We start from the raw sequence: 6,922 nt of genomic DNA, 5'->3' as shown, positions 1-6,922 counted from the left end.
CTGCAAAGTGAGAAGAACCAGGGAGGCGATGGAGTCACCCGAGGAAACCCTGACGCTCCTAAATAGCCCATATGCAGAGCAAAGTTCCGCTAAGTCTCTCAGCAAGGGCTTCCCAGAGCCCCCCCCCTCGCCCCCCCGCCCTATTTGGGAGGCGCTTTGGAGAAGGGGACTAAGTGAATTATGTTCAAAGGGTGAAAAGAAAAGGGAAAACACCTTCACAGTTTGAATAGATTGTCAAAGATGGATTGGACCCCCTATACTGTGTTAATGGGGAAACAAAGAGAACCAATATAGTAAACCTTGATTTAGAAAATGTTTGTCACCTCTGGCAAAAATTAACAGTTTGTATTTTAAGTGAAGTCATCTTCTCACACCAGTTTTTTTTTTTTTATCAGTGTGACCCTCATACTTGTGCCTCCCCTCCCCCCCACACATACACACAAACCGTAATTTCTCAACTGATGAATTACAGTGTGAAATGTTTTAACACTTGTTTGCTGTTTCTCTCCCAGGCCCATTGGTGAAGACGAGAAATGAGTCAATGATTGATTATTTATTGATTATCTATTATGTACCTTGCCTTGTGCGGCTGGGGGAAGGTTAGCTATATAAAAAGTTCAAGGCAATTTTTTCCTAAGGGCTTCTAAGTAGTTGGGGGTGGTCTCTACATATTCACTGAGTGATTCCACAGTCATTTCTTTGGCTCAACATTCAGGGTGTGTGCTGACAATGAACACATTAGAAAACAATTAATAGTTGGTGATAATGGCCCAAATATGTTACTGTTTCCTGATGTAGCATGGAGTGTGGCAGCCCTTCACTTTTATTATAGTCTGAGCGCATAATGTTGCATTTGAAATTCTACAACTATATTGAATTTTTTACAATTTAGTAAAACAACATGTACCCAACTTTAATGAGTACTTTCACATTTAAATACTGTCAAAGTTAGAGAATATTATTTAAATTATTATCTGCTCCTTTAAATTTTTTTTTTTTAGCTCTTCACTTTTATAGGGCCAATTCTAGAAAAGAGAAACCATTTGCTGTCATTTTAAAAAGATAGGGCAACTAATTACTTAATTGATTCCTCTTTCCACAACCCTGTCCTCTGATCTATTCCTATAGGGAGTACTTGATATCCTTATTTCACTGTGAGTCAACCAGAAGAACTTAATCCAAAAAACTCACTTTTTACCAAGTCATTACACAGACTTTGACAATTGAAGTAAAGTTTTTCTTTAAAAAAGATATTGATTTTGTGTGTGTGTGAGAGAGAGAAACATCAATAGGAGCAAAACATTGATTGCCTCCTGCACGCCCCCTACTGGAGATCAGCCCACAGTCCGGGCATGTGCTCTGACTGGGAATCGACCTGAAACCTTTTGGTGAATGAGACAACACCCAACCAACTGGCCACCAGCCAGGGCTGAAGTGGAGTTTCTAATAGTGAAAGCTGAGTGAGTGTGAAATACTCCCTATGTGAATACAATGGGTGGGGGCAAACCATGATCATATAGCATCATGGTTCTGTGGGTATTCTTGCCTTCAACACATTGTGCTTGCTGGTGATCCTAATGACCTAAAGAGAGGAGAAAAATGCCTTGAGATAAGGAAGAGATCATTTTTTTTTTTAAATAGCAGTTCAGGGGACGGAGATTAAAAGTGGCCATCTTGATAATGATGTCAGTGAATTAAAATTAAATTTTGAAAGGCAAAGTTTCACTGGGTTGAATAACATCTCTTGTTCTGTTCATTTAGAATCTTAGATATTTGATCATCAGAGCTACGAGTCTGAACACACTCCAAATTTAACTGAAGTTCTAAATTGTAAGCCTAGGGTATATGATAGAGAGAGATTTGAAGAGAAAATACCTAGCCAAAACTCCAGGCAGTTTTAGCCTCTGCAAACCCATGTTTGTACCAGAGGGTGGTTCTGGCTTGGTCTTCTGCAGCCTTCCCTGAATTTTATTTTATTTTTTTAATTTTCATTTTCAATCTTGCCTTATCACATAAGGGTTGTTCCTATGGGATTTGTTTTATTCATGGCCGGCAGTATTTACCAGGATCAGTACTTACAGTGTTTGAATATTTCACGTTTATACAAGAGAACAAAGGTGTGTGTGTGTGTGTGTGTGTGTGTGTGTGTGTAGTGATTTCCAAAAGCATAGTTGGACCCGCCAATTTGACTGAACAAGTGGCCATTACTTAGTTTTCAGCTAATGAGCAGGGTGATGGCCAGCACCTCAGTGCATGCCTATCTGGAGCCCTAGCACAGAGAGGTGGGGAACTGAGCAAGTGGATTGAGGCCCCAATTTCCGCCCCCCCTCCTTCTCCCTGAATCTTTGTTTGTGGGTGTTCTTAATGCCTGGTCACAGAAATGACTTTGTCCACCTGTTGCACTAGGGGTTCTCCTATTCCTTTAGCAAGGCGTTGGGAAGGGAGGGAACAGGCTTCCTTAGCCCAGATGCAGCATGGCTTGTGGGAGACCAGGAAAAGCATCTGAGCTTGCATTTGCAGGTGTCAGCAGGTCAGCACTAGGAAGCACTGGGCGTGGCTAGGGCTGGGCTGCTAGGTTTGGTGAAGGGCAAGAGCCAGTGTTGTGAATGCAAATAAGAGAAGCTCCTATCTCATTACTGTCTTTTTTCTTTTTGACCTTGGGGAATCCACCTCGGGATACAGTGAGGTCAGGTTGATGACCACCTGTGAAGGACTCGAGCCCCTTGGGACAGAGAGCAGAAGGTCAGCACTGCTGGCCAAATCTCCCTTGCCAGTGCCCTGGGGTCCCTCAGCCTCCTCCCATTCCTCTTAGGAATTCCCTCCATTGCATCAGACACAACTTAGCCAGGACCAGCTATTCCACCAAGGAAATTAGATCATGAGCATCCCGTCCAAAGGAGCTCCCAGGCTCTTCTCCCAGCAGCAAACAACCTGTGTAGACTAGAGTAGCAGGGGGGTGATTCTCCACGTTCCAAGGCAGGTGCCAGTCTGTGAACTACACAAGAGTACTGCTGAACTTGACCAAATCACCAGCTCTGTAAAATGCTTTCTTATATTCCTTTCCATTCTGTGTCCCCATCCCCTTTCCCCATATTATCTCCCAACACTGGCTGCCCGGTGACTCTGCTGCCCTCGTACTGTTCAATGCTACCCCTACCCCACCCTGATCGTGATGCTTTTTCTAGATATTTCTTCCTCCCAAAGGAACAAATTCTGAAATCACTCCCTTCCCCTTTGCCTTCCTCTCTCTCATTCGAAATTCCTGCCCTGTGTTAATCTTAGCTAGGGAGAAATCCCAGTGATTGAAGGCATCCATACCTTCTGTGAATGACTGCTTCACAAACTGTCCCTAGAGATGCTTGTTTGATAGTAGGCTAGCACTAGCCTGTCCAACAAAAAGAACATCTAGTTAGCACAATGTGTGGTAGAGACTTGGCTGGGAGCCTAGAACAAGAGTATTGATTTAATACTTTAGAGGACACATTGTTTCAAAAGAGGAGGTGCAAATGTGAACAAACGTGCTCAGGATCCCCCCCAAAACTATGACCCATCTGGGTTCAAAGGGAGAGGGATGCTTGGGAGGAGAAGGAAATGGTGATAATTGATAATTATTGGTTGCTCTTGATTTCCCAAATGATTATTGAAGTAATCAGATAATTAGTTAAAAAACTCTTATGTGGTGACATACCCATAACATAAAATTTAGCATCTTAATCATTTTTAAGCGTACAGTTGAGTGGTGTGAAATGCATTCATATTGACGTGCAACCCATCTCCAGAGCTTTTTCATCTTGCAAAACAGAAACTCTTTGCCCATTAAACAACATGTTGGCATACACCTCTCCCAGCCATCATTCTACTTTCTGTCTCTATGAATTTGACTAAGTACTGCATATAATTGGACTCACACAGTGTTTATCTTTTTGTGACTCGCTTAGTTCACCAGCATAATGTCCTCAATGTTCATCCGTGTAGCATGTGACAGGATTTCATTTTTAAGGCTGAATAATATTCCTATAATTAGTTAAATTTTAATGAGTCATTGATATTGGAAAGTTGTTGCTCAATTAATAGACCCGCGATGAATTATGGGAGGAAGAAAGAAGGGTTATGATTGGGATGCAATAGACCCCACCACCTCCACCTGGGGACTAAGGCTTGAGTAGAAGAAAATCCCACCAGCTGATCATCATTTCCCTTGTAGCTCAGAGGTGGAGAGGATAATTGCTGTCAATGAATTTTGAGTGACAACATCCGGTCATGACCTCTTGAATGTTGCAAGTTCATGAGCTCCTGGCCCATGGACATCTGGACAGGGCCAGGCGTTTTTCTACTTTGGAAAAGACAGCCCGGTATTCCTGTGGACCCTTTGGTGTCAGTGGCACTTTCTACTTCCTTGAGAGAGAAGGGAGAGTCAGAACTGGCCATGGAGTCCAATGTATACTGTCACCAAATGTGAGAGCTTGAAGGAGGCCTTCTGGTTAATCACCCCATTTCTAGAGGTGGAGAAAGTGATGTCCCGAAAGATAGCACTTCATCCCATGGAACTCAGGTGACAGTCCCAGGACTGGAATGGAGGCCCCTCGCTGCCTAGTCCCACTGCAGTCCTATACCAGTAAAACCTTGTTATTTATATAGCATTACATCTAGATCCTGTATTTTAGAATGTATAGAAATAATCACTTTAAAACTTGCCCCAGCACCGTCTGATGTAGTCATGATTCCCTTTGTAAATAAGGACACAGAGTCTTTTTTTTTTTTTCTTGGACAAGTCATTTTATTTATTTAACCCTCCCCGGCCTTCCCGCTGCAGAAGGACACAGAGTCTTAGTGATATTTACCGAGGGTCCCGAGGCCTTGCTATTTAGTAAGTACACAAACTAGGATTTGAACCACGGTTTCCTGACTCAGTCTCATAGCTCTTGCAACACATCATTCTTTAGTTCAGTTCCAAGGTCACATATAGTGAATTTAAAGATATAGTTTAGTTTTGTGGGCAAAATATTTCATATTCTATTAAACTTCATATGTTCTAAGGCAGGGGTCCTCAAACTACGGCCCGCGGGCCACATGCAAATACAAATATTGTATTTGTTCCCGTTTTCTTTTTTTACTTCAAAATAAGATATGTGCAGTGTGCATAGGAATTTGTTCATAGTGTTTTTTTAAACTATAGTCCAGCCCTGCAATGGTCTGAGGGACAGTGAACTGGCCCCCTGTTTAAAAAGTTTGAGGACCCCTGTTCTAAGGGGTAGCCCTGTGACAAATAGTTTATATGTGCTATGTTGCTAATGCTAAGACAACTATACTGAGTAGGTACTACTGCTATTCTTATTTTGCAAAAATATTTGAAGGTAAAAACAAACAAAAAAACAAACTTATAAAGCAACTTGCTAATTAAAAGCCAGAGGCAGGATTTGAACCCAGGTCTATGTGACTAAAGAGCCTCTTAATCACTGTGAGGTACTGAATTGCTCTCTATATCAACTATTCTTTTCTTGTTTTGTCTTCAAAAATTCACTGTTGCAAAAAAAAAAATTCTGTGCCTACCTTTCTTGTTTTCTTTTTTGCAATGTACTTTTTGAAGCCATTTATAAAAGGGACTGTTGATCTGTCTTTATGAATGTGCCCTAAACTTCGATATTCTGTCCATCATTTTTTTTTTTTAATTCAAGAGATGTCTTCAGATATCACTGGACAGAGGCCAACTCTGAGAGTATGAATGACATGCTTTTCTAAGATTAGAGCAATGTGATGACAGTGTGATTTTTCTACTTGATGTAAACCAAGAACAACAAGGAAATAATTAAGAGGCCATCAGTAACAGCATTGACTGGCAGGTGGGCTGATGGACACTTGGATTTGGTTGGTTGGTGGGGTAGGCCGAGAGCTGCACTCCAAGAATGCCTTGAAGGGGAAGACCTGGTCGTAGGTGGCTTGGTTTGCTTTCAGGACCTTACAGACGGCTTGCCTGGGTCTGATTCCAAGGCCGCTCTCTGGCAGAAAGCACTCTGGGCAAGGAGTCAGGAAGCCCAGCTTGTCTTCCTGGCTCTACAATCACTCGCTAGGCTAACTGCTCAGTCACCTAACCTGGGGCTGTCAGGCTGGGCCTTAATGTTTAAGATTCCTTCCCCCATTTCCTCTAAAGTCCCTGAAAGAAAGCTATGCTGTCCCTGGCTTCACTCCCTTCCTTCCTTCCTTCCTTCCTTCCTCCCTCCCTCCCTCCCTCCCTTCCTTCTTTCCTTCCTTTTTCTTTTTTTCTTTCTTTCTTTCTTTCTTTCTTTCTTTCTTTCTTTCTTTCTTTCTTTCTTTCTTTCTTTCTTTCTTTCTTTCTTTCTTTCTTTCTTTCTTTCTTTCTTTCTTTCTTTCTTTCTTTCTTTCTTTCTTTCTTTCTTTCTTTCTTTCTTTCTTTCTTTTTCTTTCTTTCTTTCTTTTAATTGAGATAAAATTTACATAACATAAAATTCTTATTTTAACCATTTTAGTCTACAGTTCAGTGGCTAGTACATTCACAATGTTGTGCAACCATCACTACTGACTAATTCCAGAATATTTTTATTACTCCAAAGCGAAATTCCATATCCAGTAAGCAATCATTTCCCATTATCCTCTCATCCCCTACCCCCTACCCCCATCCTCCTTTGGCAACCACCAATCTACTTTCTGTCTCCATGGACTTGCCTGTTCTGGACATTTTGCATAAATGGAATCATACAATGTGTGGCCTTTTGTGTCTGGCTTCTTTCATTTAGGGTAGTGTTTTCAAGTCTCATTCACATTGTAGTGATCAGTCCTTTTTTATTTTATTTTATTTTTTTAATATATTTTTTATTGATTAAGATATTACATATGTGTCCTTCTCCCCACGTTACCCTCTACCCCCCCCCCCCCCCCTTCCCTCCCCCCCCCCCCCCGCCTCTGC

The 6,922-nt window shown here is 41.8% G+C and overlaps 1 protein-coding gene across 1 annotated transcript in view; it reads right to left on the bottom strand.

The window, feature by feature from the left end:
• PNMA2 (paraneoplastic Ma antigen 2) overlaps positions 1–6,193 on the bottom strand; it is a 17,331-nt gene extending 11,138 nt beyond the window's left edge. Inside the window, exons 1-2 of the mRNA XM_006765920.2 lie at positions 6,184–6,193; positions 2,064–2,074 (exon numbers count right to left, since the gene is read on the bottom strand). The gene's annotated coding sequence lies outside the window, so the exon portion shown is untranslated. The remainder of the gene's footprint in view (positions 1–2,063; positions 2,075–6,183) is intronic.
• Positions 6,194–6,922: the final 729 nt, after the last annotated feature.

Source organism: Myotis davidii, unplaced genomic scaffold (assembly GCF_000327345.1).
Source record: "Myotis davidii unplaced genomic scaffold, ASM32734v1 scaffold1081, whole genome shotgun sequence".
NCBI classification, from domain to species: Eukaryota; Metazoa; Chordata; class Mammalia; order Chiroptera; family Vespertilionidae; genus Myotis; species Myotis davidii.
This window is presented reverse-complemented; position numbering and strand designations above follow the sequence as displayed.